General features: G+C 41.1%; 1 long non-coding RNA gene across 1 annotated transcript; it reads right to left on the reverse strand.

Moving 5' to 3' along the window:
• Positions 1-16,188: 16,188 nt before the first annotated feature.
• On the reverse strand, positions 16,189-16,676 carry LOC118782691. The gene is made up of 3 exons (XR_005005176.1): positions 16,666-16,676; positions 16,491-16,540; positions 16,189-16,266 (listed from the first exon to the last, which is right to left on the reverse strand). It is a non-coding gene; the product is annotated as an uncharacterized LOC118782691 (long non-coding RNA).
• Between the last annotated feature and the right edge of the window lie 5 nt (positions 16,677-16,681).

The following is a 16,681-nucleotide window of genomic DNA, read 5'->3' on the forward strand; positions in this document are numbered from 1 at the left end:
GTCTCACGGCTAACACCGAAAAAGTAGGCCCAATTCCAATTTGCACACCTTTCGAAAACAGCTTCAAGTCACGTCGTTAGACTGGGAGAGTTCTGTCCGTAATATATACACATACATGTTTGCAGTGGAATCATATGACGTCACAGCGGGTTCATAAAAAATCTATTTTGGATATCAAGTGTAAGGTTATAACCATGGAGATACTTGATGACGTCATAGGCTTAAGTTGCTGACACATATTTCTGAGCTAAATGCACACTGATTTGCACAGGATTTTAATGCTTTATTCAATTCTTCAGACTTTATCTTCAAGTTTTGAGCTATAAAGTGATCAGAATCAAAATGGATTAATTGATTATGGTATTGTGCTTTTTCGAACAATTGCATCTGATACTGTGTGGTCTAAATGCGACATGAACCTTGAGTAGATTTTGGGTGGTTATAAATAATACTGCACTGGCGAGTTCAACTAAAATGTTGTATACGGTTAATTGAAGTGGTTGATTTTAGATTTTACTTGAAAACTACCAGAGGAACAAATTCAGGTTATCTTATCGTAGTATACACCTTTCATACACCACTCCACAAATATGTAAGAGCTTTATTCAGAGTAATGACTTCAGCAGTAGAAGCTTATCATTAACATTCTAAATAGGCCTGTTTCCTCTCCATGTAGCTCGCCTTAAAAGAGGCTTCCTCCTTACAGCCCAGACATGAACGAAACATTCATCTGTGGTATTTTATTTTTTAACACTTTGTAATCTAAACATGCCAGTTACTGGATTTACAGTTGCCTCCTGAACCACTCGATTCTCAGACCGTGGTGGCAAGATATACCTCTTGTTGGCAGTGTTGCCGATGTACCAGTAGCCTCTTATTTCATAATAATGCACTGCGGTGGAAAGTGGTAGCTTCAGCTTTTTGTGAATATCTTTGTCGCCATCTTCCAACTTGTGGAGGTGTGTGACGATTAACCATTTACCCCTGAATGCTCTGTAACCTTTACTATGGTAATGCATGCTATTGAAGAATTTCTTCTGTGTGTTTTACTCCACAGGGAAACGGAACACCTTTGGATACCTCTATTGGTGGAAGAAGATTCCATTAAACTTCAAAAAAGAAGAATATCATTGTAGATTTGTTTTGTTGGATTGTTTTGAACAGATTTAAAAATGTGAATAAATGGTACCCTTGTGTGTATGTGTGTGTTGTGTATGCTCAATTTTAGACATCATCCTCTCCTATTTAATCAGGGGTATGATACATACAGTATGTATGTCATTGTGGGTGGAAATCATTTTATTTGTACACATTTTCAGGCATTACAGTAAAAATAAATAAAATGGCATGGTTTAGTGGTAGCGCAAAATGTGTGCATGCGATATGCAGGGTATATTTCAAAGTTCTGTTAGTCAAACCTGGTAAGGGTTTTTGCCAAATGAATAAATTAGTAATATGGAAACAATTTTTGGCATACACTGCATGTGTACAGAATTGATTTTCTGTCTGTGTTTGTAATCTACAGATGGCAACAAAGCATGTCAAAAGAATTATTTATTGCCAATAGAGTTGTATGAGATATATTTCACAATTTAAAAGGGGTGGAAATGTCACATCAAGTTTCATTCAGGTAAGAAGATATATAACATGTTTTTCAGAATATCTGTGTCATCGATTTGTTGTAGAGCAAACGCAAGAGTTCTGCCTACTGTGTTGGCAAGAGCCTGTATCAAATAGCTTTCATCTCTACAGAGATTAATTACATGGAACCAGCCCATTATTCCAGTCAAAAACCCCTATGTTAAAGTCAACTGAAATGCAATATCAACTTTCCATTTGTTGCAGAAATCAGAATCAAACTTTATACATGTGTGGCACATATGTAATTTTCTTCATAGTTTAGCACAATTTGAATTGAGAATCTATTCAAATATTTAATATTTAAAAGACAATATAACTTTGATTATGAATTAAATATGGGCCTTTTCTGGGTTGACATCAGTAAAGTACTGTTTAATTCTGATGTTCTTACACGTGTGACAACACTATGGAGCCGAGTATGCATGCAAGCCCTACTGGGGGTCTTGCTTCACTCCTAATACTGAATAAGAAATGGGATGGGTTTGGACAGGTGAGACAACTCTACCCATTCAACACTCCAACAGACAGTGTGCTACATACTAAACACAGAACTGGGCTCATGGAATAGCTTCTGATGTCTTAATGCCATTCACAGTTAGCACAGGTAGTACATACTACCAACATGCTACATATGGCTTCACTGCATTGCCCTAAGAAGAATACTTCTTCATATTCACTAGCAGGCCATTGTATGGAACATCACCCCCCCCCCCCCCTGGGTCAAATAGATAAGTTACCTAGCAGGACAATAAACTACTGCTTTGGGGTGCAGAATCTTTGTAAGCATGCAACTAGATAAATTGGCGAATGCTAATGCGTTATTTGAAGTTTCATTCAAAAATGTGATAAATGCCATTTTTCACATTTGTATTTTTTTAAAAAATCTGAACTGAAAGCTTCCAGGAAGCTTTCCATATACGAAAAAATTTTCATCGTCATGGAAGAATGAAAGGGGTATTTACCCGTCAAATAAAAATGAAAAGTACGATCATGCAACTATGAAATTGCTGAATTTAATTTACCCCTTAATTTGTAATGTTTATTCCCTCGTGAAATACTTTAATAAATTTTGAACAAAGAGGTAAAAGAAACCCCTTGATTTATCATTCTGTATCTGTCGTGCTTCATCTGCTGAGCTTCCTGTTAATATTCTGAAATTATAATTTTGATTTAAAGAATAGTTAAATGGATGCCATTTTTAATTGGGGCTTGGGGTTGTGGTTGACTGGCAGTATCCATCCCCCCAAATGTTGTAGAGAAAGCTGACCAGTGGAGCAGTGGGTTTCGCCAATAGGCTAGTTAGGCCATTCAAAGTCTACACAGATCTCTAATTTAGTTCGTCTCCCTCCAAAACGCTTATGTCAATGATACAGATGTCATCAATATTTTTCCGCATACATGTTGTCAGCTGTTATTTGTTAGTTCTAGCCCTTTATGCAGCTCCCTACGCTGTGGGGGGCAGTGAGGGTCCTGTGTACGGTGGGGGAGGCTGTGGGCTGATGGCCACTGTTCTGGGTCTGTTACAGTTTTTTTTTTTTTCACTTTCTCAGCTAAGAGTTTTAAGTCTGGAAATCTTATTCTTGTTCTTACATATACATAAACATATATTCTTATATATGTTTATGTTAAATTTTGGACAGTCAGTCTCATCTTCACTTTAAAGTTGCCTTCCTGTAGATATCCCTCTCATCTTCAGATGACTCGTAAGTGTGTGGAAAGCTGTGTGCCATGCACTGGGGTCCTCAGTGTAAAACAGCACGTTTGTTGTAGTTATTTTGTCTCCGATTTGTCTCTTGCCTTGGCATTGCTTGCATTGTCAGGGTATCAGATTACAGTGCCTGTCAGACCCCTCCCCTCTTGCTCTGTAGAATTTGTATTTTGCTCCATGGGGATCGAATTACAGTTGTCAATTCCCAACTGTCAATTTTCAAATTCCAACTGTTGGAATGTGGGCTGCCTAAAATGTCTTCTGTTTTTAGGTTGTTTCTTTTGCTTTCTTGTTTTTTCTTTTGAATTTCAGGGTTGACTTTTGCTCCTGTCCTTTTCTTTCCTTCCTTGTCTTTGCTTTTTAAATTTACACTTACATTTATTAATTTAGCAGATGCTTTTATCCAAAGCAACGTACAAAAGTGCATATAGTGGGCAAACAGGCACAAGGCCAAGATATTTATTAAGGTATCGTGTTTGCCACAGTTTGTCAGTTAATGTTAGCATGTAGGATAATTTTATTTAAAAGACAGTCAGAGCGAGGGGTCCCAAACAGAGATTGTTTTCATTCAGCCTGCCGATGAAGGGGAGCTGATAGTTTGGTGTATTTTATACATATTTTTTGTACAGTGTATTTTATATATACAGTGGAAACTGCTTATAGTGATCACGTCTGTCCGGGTGAAATTGATCACTATAAGCAGTTTCCACTGTAATTGAATGACTTTTGCTCAAGTATGGTACGATGCCCAAGAGCATGGTGTACCCAAATTACGAGCTTTAGAATTTATTTTTATTTTTTAAAAAAAGAAAGTGAAATTTACAGTGCTAACTGGTTGATGGATCATTTTTTTAAGGCATCAGAACTGTGATGTATTTACACATACCTGTATTTAATGTGAAGTTAATAATTTTCTATTTGTATTTATGGTTTTATCATTTTAAATCCACCAAATCTGCCGTCATTAAGAAAAAGAAACACTGTACAAAAAACTTAATACAGAAATGAAGTTCGCTCCAAAGACCAATAAAATCATACAAAAGTTATATTTTATTTTTATGTTATGTTGTACTCTCAAAAGTTTTGTAGAGAAAATTATTTTTTTCAGGAAATTCTTTAAATTAATTTGCCAAAGGGAAGCTTGTTATATTTTAAAGTAATAACAATGGCATGTGAATAGCACATATATTTATTGATCCATGGTGTTTTTGTATTAAAATCCACTTAACTGTACAGGGAAAATAATATTCAAAAAGCCAGTTACTTCAAATGTTTAAGTGTTTATGAGATCAAGCGGAACTGTTTGCTCTCTTTAAAGGGCGCTGCATGTAGTGTGACTAAATCGATAATGAGGCAGAGACCAGAGGATATTTCCTCCTCTAACTGTGCTGTTCGCAGGTGGAGTTGGACTCGGGACCCATTTTCACAGCTTCACTGAATGACTTTGTACCGGGCAGACAGATGGGCCCACGGGACACTGTGTTTATACCTTAGTGGAGGACTAACAAAGAGGAGACTATGGATGACGATAGCTTCCTTATTTAAAAATAAATACATAAATGGATAAATGTATGTATAAATAAACATTGACAATAAATGCATATACAAAAAAAATCATTTATTTCTGCATTTCTACTTTTATGTATTTCCACATTACATTTATTTCTATATTTATTTACTTCTCTATTTATGTGTCCAAACATGTTAATGAGGTGGGTCATCCTAACCTGATTCTTACAAAGCAACTAACATAGTGATCGACTCTGCTCTTTGCAGCTTCTATGGATGTTACAAATCCGCTGTCTCAGACGCTAGGGGATGTGGCAACCCACATTGATAAATTCTTTCTCAGTTCGGTATAATCACCAGAAGTACTTCTAACATCATGCAGCAGCTTTCATATATGCTGTATATGCTCAATGGTAGTTGTTTGTTTGACAGGCCAGGTTTTTTTTTTTTTTTTTCAGAACGTCACAGTAACAACATTCTGAGAGGTGTTATGTATTTTCACCCTTAAGAAACCCAGTAAAGGAAGTGAGATGTTAGTACTTTTGAAAGCAAAGTTGACTGTATGTTGATTTAAATTTTACATTAATTGATTATTGCCAAATTTTATACTTACGTGATGAGAAGGAGGATTATTTCAGAATACCCATTTTGAAAATTTCAACATCTCCGACCAGCTTCCCATTCCATTCACTGAAATCATGCAAAATCAGCAGGCTGTTAGGAAGTTGAACAAGAAGAAAAGTTGAATGCATGTTTACATCCAAAAGATGATAAGCTGACGCTACTGATGTTTGTGACTATGCAATTCCATTTACTAATTAGTGGTTAAATGGTTGTTGTAGTGTGGGAAAATATTTAAGTCAGCCAAAACTATTAGTTGTTTGATAGTACAGCTCGTTAACTAGTTACCTTGCTTGAAAGTTAGACCTATCATTTTGTAGATGCAAGCCCACTAACATCTCTTACGTTCTTACTGGTCATGAAGGATGTCTGTGCTACTTCTACATTAACGTCCAGACTCACCCACGTAACTCAAAGATACAAATTTTTGTAAACCATAACGGGTAATTACAGTAATAAGATGTTATCAGCAGACTTTAGCAATCTACATAAATTGACTTTAGCAAAATGTACTGGTTAATACTAAACCTGAATTTCACTTGTCTTATCCCGGACAGTCTGGCCAGCGTCTTCCCCGCACTCTGCCACTCCTCCAGGTTGTCACAGGTGTTCTAAAGCCCTGGCATGGCCTTTACTTTCTCAGAGGCCACAGACCCTTCAGCTGCACCTCCGTCCCAGGAAACCTTTCTTTTTCTGTGAGTACATGCTGAACTGGAGTTACGATGATAGCATTCACTGTCATTTAAAATGTGAATACATGGAGAAGTTATTTTTTCCTTGAGAGTAGATTTGTCCCAGTACGTACCAGTGGGGACTTGTACAACTGAATTACAGACTAGTAAGACGGTCACTGAAAATACAGGGCTCTACATATCACATATTCTACATGATCTTTGACTTTTGTCGTACCTTTTTGCCTGTCTTGTCACTGACTGCCTTGTCAGTGTCTGCACTACTATCTGAAGGGACTTCAGGCTTTGTAGAACTACTGGAGTCCTTCAGGCTGTCATTGCCCTCCTGAGGCATACAATGTGGCCCCTCCATGGGGTCAGAGAGGGAGCAGGCAGGCGCTGGATTCTTCTTCCTCCAGAACTGGGTAAAGAAGGACCGCAGAGACCTTATCAGGGATCCCTTCTTCCTGTTGGGGATGGGCTGAGTGGTGTCTGGGGAGCTCTCCTGACAGCTAATTTCATTTTAAATGGAAGACACCTCAGGCTGCGTGGAGGAGCTACTGTGTGGATGCTGGAACGTCCACCTGGCATCATCATGTAGCTGCATGAGAACACAGGAAATTAAATGATGACTACAGACCTTTTAGCCTGGCTAGGGTTGTCATTTTCCCTAAGTGTGTCTAGGACAACACGAAGCCTGGTACTGAACACACTCTGTGTTTGTGTTTCCACTGCAAATCCTGGTAAGCTATTCCATGCATTTATAACTCTTGAGTGAACTATGGACTTTGTGAATAAATTAGTCCCATTTACACTTATAAACATTTGCATTAATAATAAGGTGGCCCTTAAGTAAAAGTGAACAACCAATGGATGTTATCACTTATTAGACAACCCTTTCCCATTACTTTTATAGAAATTCCAGACATTTTCTTTGCCTCAACCCTCACCTCTTTGTCTGTCTTATCACAGACTGCTTTGTTGGTGTCTCTGGTGTTGTTCTCTGAAGGGACTTCAGATTTTATCGAGCTGTCGGAGTCCTTCAAGCTGCCATTGTTTTCCTGTGGCCCCAGCACATCATGTGGCCCCTCCATGGGGTCTGAGTGGGAGCAGGAGGGTGTTGGTTTTTTTCTTCTTCCTGACATTGCTGAAGTAGACACCTCAGGTTTCATGGAGGAGCAACTGTCTGCATCACTTTCCCTGCTACTTGAGCTGGTCTCCAGGCAGATCTCACTGGCTACGTTCTGGCTGTCTTCTCCCTCAGCATTCCCCTGGGCTTCATTGATGAGCGGGGAGGGCAGAGGGGGCTCTCTCATGGAGGCCATGTTTTGAGCAGGGCAGTTTGGGCCCTCCATGGGGTCCATGTTGAAGCAGGGGGGCTCTTCAGACTTCTTACCCTGTTTCACAGCAGAAGCAGGTGAAGAGCAACTGTACTGAGTTTTTCAGGGAACCTTTCTTGCTCTTGAGGAGGCGGTTCAGCAGTTTTAATGGCTCCCCTGCATACATCTTTTCAGCAATATCTATATGCTGATTCATGATAGAAGTAATTGATAAAGAGAAGCCATTCCAGTTACACAATAAGTGCTGCAACTACTACATCCACATACAAAATATATGTGTTTAGATTACCTTCACCACCACAGTGCTGTAATTGTATTAAAAGAAAGTGTGGGAGAACTGATACCAGCCTGAGCCAGATGGAGTGAGAGCTCCCTCCACACTATTCAGTCCTTCTCCAACAGAACAAGCATAATTCGCCGAGTCTGATGTAATTTCTTGTATATATTTCATACAATATACAGTAAACTGGGCTGGTCCACACGGAGTAACTCTCACACTCACTTTCCCACACCTTCTGCATGCACTTCTCTTTTATGCTTTCCCCTAGCACCTCCTGTTGCGGAGCTTAAACTCAGACTCCTCCTATATTTTCATCCCACATTCCCCACCATTATTTCCATTCTGACATACTTTCCCACCACAAAAGCCACAAAAGAAATGGGTACATCACATTAGTTACACTAGCTACCTTAATAGATTAATCTCCTGCAGGTTGTTATATGCAGTTTCAAGTATTCATTAGACCCTGTGTGCATTTTTTTTTAATTTGACAGTTGTAAAAATACAGAGTCAAATACAACAAATGAATCAAATAAGTAAGTAAAGTATAACTAACAAGTCAAATATATCAATATAAGAAGGCTGATTTAACGCTATGCTTCAAATTTTCATGCAAACATAAACATGGGCAGGGAAGTGCCCTCCACAATCTAATGGCCATGCTTGTTGCATTTTGCAGGGCAATATGTGGCTGTATGTGCCAACAGCCAAAATGGTTATTTCCAACTCATTTCTCCGATTAGCCAGTTTAAGTTCCATTGGTTACAATATTCAATTAATGTCAAAGGCCGCGGTCTTTCATTCTGGCCATTATATATACACAATTACTGACTCATAAATTAGACCTTAATCAGACCTTTAAATCTAGCCAGCTATTCTTGGAACATCTACAGCATATCTCTGTGATATGTTATACAATTTGGTCTGCACAACAGAGCCTTCCTGTCATTGATTAACGATCATGATGTTCTCTGATTTCAGGTCAGTGCCACATCGTCTCAGTTTAGCAGTGGAAACTTATCATTAACATCCTCAATAGGCCTATTTCCTCTTCATGTAGCTTGCCTTAAAAGCCTTTTATTTCATAATAATGCACTGCAGTGGAAAGTGGTAGCTTCAGCTTTTTGTGAATATCTTTGTAGCCATCTTCCAAATTTTAGAAGTCAGTGACCATTTACCATTCTCCTCAAAGTCCTCTCTAAAATGTATATTAAATATATTAGATATATGGTTAATTGAAGTTGTTGATTTTATATTTTACTTAGCATGACAATTGAGGTATTTCTCGTTCAGAGTTTATATGAGGTGAAAACTACCAGAAGAACAAATTCAGGTCATCTTATCATAGTGTACACCTTTCATACACCACTACATAAATATCCCTGTGAAGCCTGACAACATCAAATAATAGCCAGAAAATTTTTTGAAATTGAAATGTTTATTGGACCTTTTGACAAAATACAAAAAAACCTAATCATTTACATATATGATATATTATTCTTACCGTAACATTTTCAAAATTGGCAAAGATTTCGCTGCCAAAAACTTGCGAGTCACTTACATGAAGGCAACCGTTTTGGATATGGCAAATGCCCACTACTGCCTGCAGTGTACGGATAATCCACCAGAGGGTAGAAGACATGTGTCAGATTATATACAACAGGTTTTTCAGGAAAGTATTGGTCATGTTGATGACGTAGAGGTCTCAGAAACTCATGTAGCAAATATGGTACAAATGGCGTTAGAGGGATATGCAAGAGCTTTATTCAGAGTACTGACTTAAGCAGTAGAAACTTATCATTAACATTCTCAATAGGCCTGGACAGTCATGGACCATTTTGGTTTGGGCGCATAGTATATTAATATGAGAAAAGTCCTATATCCTGATACTTCTGCAATGGTCATACATACAGGGGGCATTTGCTCATCACAATTTCCAGTTTCCCGTGGGACTCGCCAGGATTGTTCTCTTTCCCCACTTATTTTCCCCCTCCCCCTCTGAGCCACTTGCTCAGAGAATTTGTCAGCACCCCTTAGTACAACCCATTAGCTTTTGTAATACCACACATCCATATCCCTTTATGCAGATGATATGCTATTATATATCAGTAATGCAGCTGATTCAATCCCATATTTGCCCTCTACATCTGATTTTTTAGTTCATTTTCTGGTTACAAGATCAATTGGACAAAATCAGTCTTGATGCATCAAAATCCAGCATCATCTCAAGCATCTCTGCCAGCATACATACCTATACTATCAAATTTTAGATATTTGGGAGTGGATATTTTTCCTTCTTTGCATACCATAGCACTAGCAAATTTTCAGGGCATATATAACCGTATAGATGCAGATTTGACTCGCTGGTCTGCTCTTCCAATATCCTTACAAGCCCGGATTTCAGTAATTAAGATGGATGTACTACCTCACGTTAATTTCTTCACCTCCATGATACCTCTGTTGCCCCCCATTGACTACTGTGACAAACTACAGGCTATGGTCTCCAAAATTATATGGAAAGGAAAGCATCCTCTCATCAAATTCTCAACCATGCAGTGTAGTAAGGAAGTCGGTGGCCTTTGATTGCCAAATTTTAGGCTTTATCATTGGGCATTTGTCTTGCATCCTCTTACAGTATGGTTTCATCCTAGTGCTGCTGTCTCCTGGCGACCAATTGAATAACATCTAGCCCTCCCACACAGACTACAAGATGTGGTGCACTCTTATATACCTTTAAAAAGAGCCAAACTACGCTTGGGCCCAGTCATTTTATGTCTGGTTTCTGTATGGTACTTGGTAAGAAAATATTCCCATGCCTACATAAATGGCATACTCACTCTCCAATATGCCAAAATTATTCACTTCTCACTGATAATAAACCGTTTCTAGCTATTACTTCTAGAATGGAGTAAGAGAGGTATTCACACATTGGCAGATATGTATGGGGACAGTGGCCTTCGAGCCTTCAGCAACTTACGTGCTGAATACAATTTACCAGGGTTGTCTTTCTTCTTTTATTTATGCCTAAGATCTGCCATGCATGCGCCCGGGGCTCAGCTATTACTTCCCACCCATTGCACATAATGTTAAATAAAGCAAGTCACACAGGGGGCATGGTGTCAGCTTTGTATTTATTCTTTTTGGAGGCTTCTTATAAGCCATTACCACTCTTAGATGTATGGTGTAGAGACTTATCCACTGCAGAAAATGAGGAATGTAATGTTTGCTGAGATACAGTATGGATCAATCTTAGGTACACTTCAAAAAACCCTGATTTCGTAGGACTGCTAACTGCTCACTTTGGAGACATACAGCTGCACACAGACGGGGAGCCGCGAATTGCAGACCACCGGCTTCGCCTATTCATTTTCTCTGCAGCAGCAGAGACTGGGAAGTTCCCCTTAACCGTCCCGAAGGATGATGTAGCCGAGAGTCCCGGTGAACGGTTGCTTCTTCAGCAACAGCACAGAACGTGTGATGCAAACACTAAGGGCTTGGAATAACTTATTCAGAACAAGCCATTGCTTGCCTTTTCTGATACCATTCTCCACACAAACTATGTGACACTTTTTCTGCAGTGGTTGCCCCATTCTCTGCCACATCTTCCGGGCTAGCCCTCTAGGTTGTCACAGGCATCCCTGGCATGGCCTTTACCCTCTTAGAGGGGATGGACTCTTCGGTTGCGCCTCAGCCACAGGAAGCCTTTCTTTTTCTGTGGGTACATGTTTAAGTGGGGTTACAATAATAGCGTTCATTGTCGTTTAAAAATGGAATTATATGGTGCAGTCCCAGCACACTCCAGTGGGACCCTGTATGACTGAATTATAGACTACTAAAGACAGCTATGATCTTTGGCTTTTGTCTTACCTTTTTGCCTCTCTGGTCACTGACTGCCTTGTCAGTGTCTTCATGACTCTGTGCAGGGATTCCAGGATTTTTAGAGCTACCAGAGTCCTTACAATGTGGCCCCTCCATGGGGTCAGAGTGGGAGGAGCCAGGTGCTGGCTTCTTCTTCTTCCACAAGTTGGAGAAGAAGGACCGTATGGACTTCATCAGGGAGCCTCCCTTACTCTTGGTGTGGGGCTGGGTGGAGTCAGGGGAGCTCTCCTGACAGCTGATGTCGCTCGGTATAGATGACACCACGGGCCGCATGGAGGCGCTACTGTTTGGACGTTTGAAGGTCCAGCTGGAATCATCTTCCAGGATGCTCACACTGGACCCCAGGCTCACCAAATCGTCATGGAAGTTTACCTGCATAAGAAAACAATAAGTTTAATGATGAGAACAGACTCTTCAGCCTGGCTAGGGTTATCATTCTCCCCGAGTGTGTCTAGGACTGTGTCAGGTGTGGTCTTGAACAGTTTTTACTTCGATTGCAAATCCTGATAAGATCTTCCATGCATTCATAACTTTTAAGTGACTAATGAATATTTGTTTTGTGAGTAAATTGGTCCCATTAACACTTATAACTACTTGCATTAATGGAAAGGTCGTACTGAATTATCAGTAAACAAGTAGCGCATATATTCAGACAATTTTTGCCTCAAGCCTTACCTTTTTGCCTGTCTTATCACAGACTGACTTCTCACGGTCCACACTTCTATCTGAAAGGACTTCAGGAGCTGTAGAGCTGGTGAAGGCTCTCACACTGTCACTAGTTCCCTGTGTGGCCTCCACAGAGTCAGAGTGGCAACAGGGGGGTGTCGAGTGCTTGCCCTCCCAGGAAGGGGTGTAGATCGACTGCACAGTACTGAACTGGCAGCCTTCCTCACTCTCAGGAGTGTGCTGGGTGGGATCAGGGGAAATCTCCTGAATGCTGATGTCGCTGTGCTCAGAAGACACCTCAGGCTGCATGGAGGAGCAGCTGTTTGAAGTCTCGACCGCACACTCAACATCGTCTTCCCCGATGCTCGAACTGGTCTCGGTATGGCTTTCGCTGTCCTCTTCCTCAGTGGTCTGCTGGGCTTTGTTGACGAATGGGGTGGGCGGGCGGACCTCTATTATGGAGGCACTGTTCTTAGCAAAGGAATGTGGCTCCGCCACCCCGGCCTCATTGTCCTGACCTGCGTAGAAGCAGGAGAAGAACGACTGTACAGCCCTTCTGACTGAGCCTTTCCTAGCCTTGGTGGGATGCTGGGCTGAATCAGGGGTGGCCTTCTTCAAGGTTTCCCTCTTAGAGGAGGCGCAGCATTCAGCAGAAAAGTGCTGCCTCTCCAGGTTGGGCTGCTGGAGGGGTACAGCCCACCTGAGCCAACGCTCGGACAAATCACGGTAGCGGCGGCAGCTGCTGGAGGCCCGCAGGTGCGTCATGGTGATGAACGGTTGGCTGAGTGCTGAACTGGCCTTAATCCTGCGGTCAGGGTCCAAGGTCAGCATCCTCTTAATCAGCTTCACCATGCTTTTATGGTCAGCAATCACCACCTCGTACGTGCCCTGGCGACCATACTGCGGGATCTGCAGCATTTTCCAAGGGTACGCCAGACGCCTTTTTCTGTGATAACGCACTGCCTGTTGGGTGTGGCTCTCAATGTTTGATGGGCTCCCCTGGTCAGTCTTCAGCTTCCACGTGGGCATCCCCCAGCCTCTCTCAACACGATCAAAGAAGTGGCTGGTCTTTTCTCCCGCGTTGAGGAGTTTGGCACTGGGCTGACCGTGGCTAGCAATGATGTACTCCACTAGCTCAAACCCAGTCTTGGCTGGGTAGAGGGGGTAGCCGAGGTACAGCTCAGCCATCACGCAGCCCAGAGACCAGATGTCAACCTTCTCGCAGAATGGAAGGCCCAGAAGAATCTCTGGAGCCCTGTAGAATCTGATGGAAAAAGACATCCGTATCAGTAAATGAAGGCACTTTCATGGAAACAGCGTTCTGCAAACATCCATTCAAAGCACTTTGGTATTGTGTTCAGGTTACCCTTAACAAATGTATTCAGGAATATGCATGTCATGATTGATTGAGTTTTTGTTCAAATCAAAGCCATCTTCTGTGTTCCAAGCGTAGTGCTTCACTTTAAATGACCATTTCTTTGTTGTACAGCAACATTAGTGACACGGCCCACCGCGAAAACAAAGTGCATGATTTAGCAGAGTCACTGGTAAAATCAAATGAACATGCTAACTATCTAGGCAAAACTTTGATGTTTATAGTTTTCAGTCACACATTTAAGCTAATTATTCAATGAAGAATCATTTTTGACGGTGTAGCTATGGGTAACCTGGCTGACAATTTTACTAGTTTGAGTGATTTAGTTGATTTAGTAATCTGGCTCTCATGATGTAGTATTAAGCCTAAAACAGTAACAGAAAAAATATATACATAATTAATCCCATTACTCACCTGGTCTGAACGTACGGCGCCTTGTATAACCCAAGGTCTTTGACCATAAAAGATGTGCCAAAATCGATCAGCTTGACTTGGTAGGGATTCTTCCGCTGATTGACGATCATGATGTTTTCCGGTTTGATGTCTGCATGGATGACACCAAGCTCCTTTAGTTTGGCCAGCGCCCGCAGCATCTGGTATGTGATCGTCCGGATATGACACAATTCCAGCGGCATGAAACTTCTCTCTTCCTGTAGCTGAAAGAAGCTCTTCTCCAGCATCTCGAAGACGAGGTAATGATGCAGCCGGTTCCCGAAAGCTTCGTAAAAACGGACGATATGACTTTCTTCCGCATTGTTCCGCGAGAGGGCAGAAAGAATTCTGACTTCATCTCTAACCATCCGTTTCCTGCGGGTATTCAGTTTCTTCATTGCCACTATTTTCGAGTCACTCTGCCTTAGGCACATCGAGATTTGTCCGAATGTCCCTTTGGCCGTGACCTTGACAACGCGATAGACTTCGGTTTTCGAAGAGATAACCAACATTTTTTCTGTTCGGTTAACACACGAAATTGTTTCAGGAATGAACAAATTACCAAAGAGTTGCAGATAGCGTTGTTAGTACGGGGAAACTTTGCGCAATATATAGAATATTAACAGCGGAACGGTTTGACGTAACAATAGATTCACAATCATGGGTTCGTATAAATAACGACTTCATGATGTCTACGAACAAAATGTCTCTTATCGCGTTTTAACGTTTCTCCGGTTCACGCGGGTTTTTAAACGTTGTTCCACGCAGAATTGCTCAGTGGTCTTTTAACCCGAGTTCAAAAATAAACTTTGCGTTGGATTGAGATGGTCAATTAAATGTTATAATGTAGACCATTTTTTGGCTTGAGCTATTAACAGAGGGAAAAACATTTTTTTTCCTAAATGTCCTGGTTCGTGTTGGGATTTACGACCCCCAATATTTATACCTTAAAGACTTGTAAAAAGAAAAAAAAAAAAAAAGAACACACACACACACTTCACACTACATTACAGTCATTTAGCATGTGCTCTTAATGCACTAATATTATAGGTTACAATTTTATCCATTTATGTGCCTGGGTATTTGCGATTTTGTGTTAAGTACATTGCCCAAGAGTATAACAGCAGTGTCCCAGCAGGGAATCAAACCAGCAACATTTTGGTTACAAGCCCTGCACCTTACTACCACACCACACTAGTGCCTTAGTAGCCAAACATAATGCTGACGCATGTATCAGGACAGCTCTATTTTCTATTTATCTGACTGTGAGACATGCTTCCAGGTGTCTTGGCACGTAGTCCCTGGGTGGCTGAGAGTGGCACAAAAACCCCCTGCCCACCTCATCCTCCTGTGGGCTCGTGCTCATTGTTGGCTAATGACATGTCTGGGATCGAGTCCAGCACGTAGCCCTCAAGGCGAACGCCTTAACCACTGAGCTACTTGGGAGCCCGGAATGGTTGTTTTTCTTGTTTGTTTGGAATACCTAATGCTTTTCTCCATTTCCAGTTTGAAAGCTGCTAGTTGTATCATGAAGCTTACCATTGCTGCAACCTGGGAAACCTTGCTCTGGGCTGCTGGCCCCACACAGTGTGTGAGCTGGGTAATTGAGCCTATGACTCCAGCTGCAGTTGCTGGAAGGTACACAAAGTCACCTGCTAAGGACAGCCTGACATGCCTGGCTTGTGCCCTCTCAGTAATGTTGTTGATGCCGCCTCTCCTAAGCTCACTATCTCCCCTATATTTAGAACCCTTTTTCTACATTTTACACAATTTACACATTTTACATGAACAATATTTCATTTTTCACAATCATTAACAACCAATTAAATTATACACAATAAAAAAACATTCTGAGACAAAGGTTATGGCATCAATCAGTTTTCATTTAAAATTTTCACACAACACAGAAAAATCTGTTTTCACCTCTGTATATATGTCTGTCTTAGAGACCATATGTGCTGCCTCAGTTGGTAATTGACAGAAACTTCATGTCTTGTCCCAGGTGCTCTTGCAGCCACGGCAACACAGAGAACAGGCTGACATGGAAGTCACAAGCATCGGGGGGGTGGTTTGTCCTGTGAGTATTCAGGTGTCTTTGATGGTTTGGAGCACACGTCCCTGTTGCCCCAGCTTACTACAGCCACCTGTGTGACAGGAGGTGTAACAGCATAATCATGGCACTTGTTATTCAGAGGAAGTCCCCATTCTATCAAACCCTATATATCACATTTTTCAGGCATTGCATGTTTCATGTAATTTGGCACATAATTTCTGGCCAAAGAGTGGGTAGTATTTTAATGCAGCCAGAGAGTGTTACATATTTGTCAGTGTTGATTTTTTTTCTTAAGAGCAAAATTAACAGGCTTACATGAAAATAGCGCTGTCTCTTGCGAAGGAACAGAGAGCCCCCTGAGTCACCTGCAAAAGAGACAGAAATGTTGGAGTAACTTGAAGCAACAAACTCCTACAACCTGTTGGTGAGCCATGCAATTCCTTGGCTCTCTGTAGGGTGGCACAGGCTGAGACAGGCTTCTTTCACCCACCTTTACAAGTGTAAAG

This window comes from Megalops cyprinoides, chromosome 9 (genome assembly GCF_013368585.1).
Source record: "Megalops cyprinoides isolate fMegCyp1 chromosome 9, fMegCyp1.pri, whole genome shotgun sequence".
In the NCBI taxonomy this organism is placed as follows: domain Eukaryota; kingdom Metazoa; phylum Chordata; class Actinopteri; order Elopiformes; family Megalopidae; genus Megalops; species Megalops cyprinoides.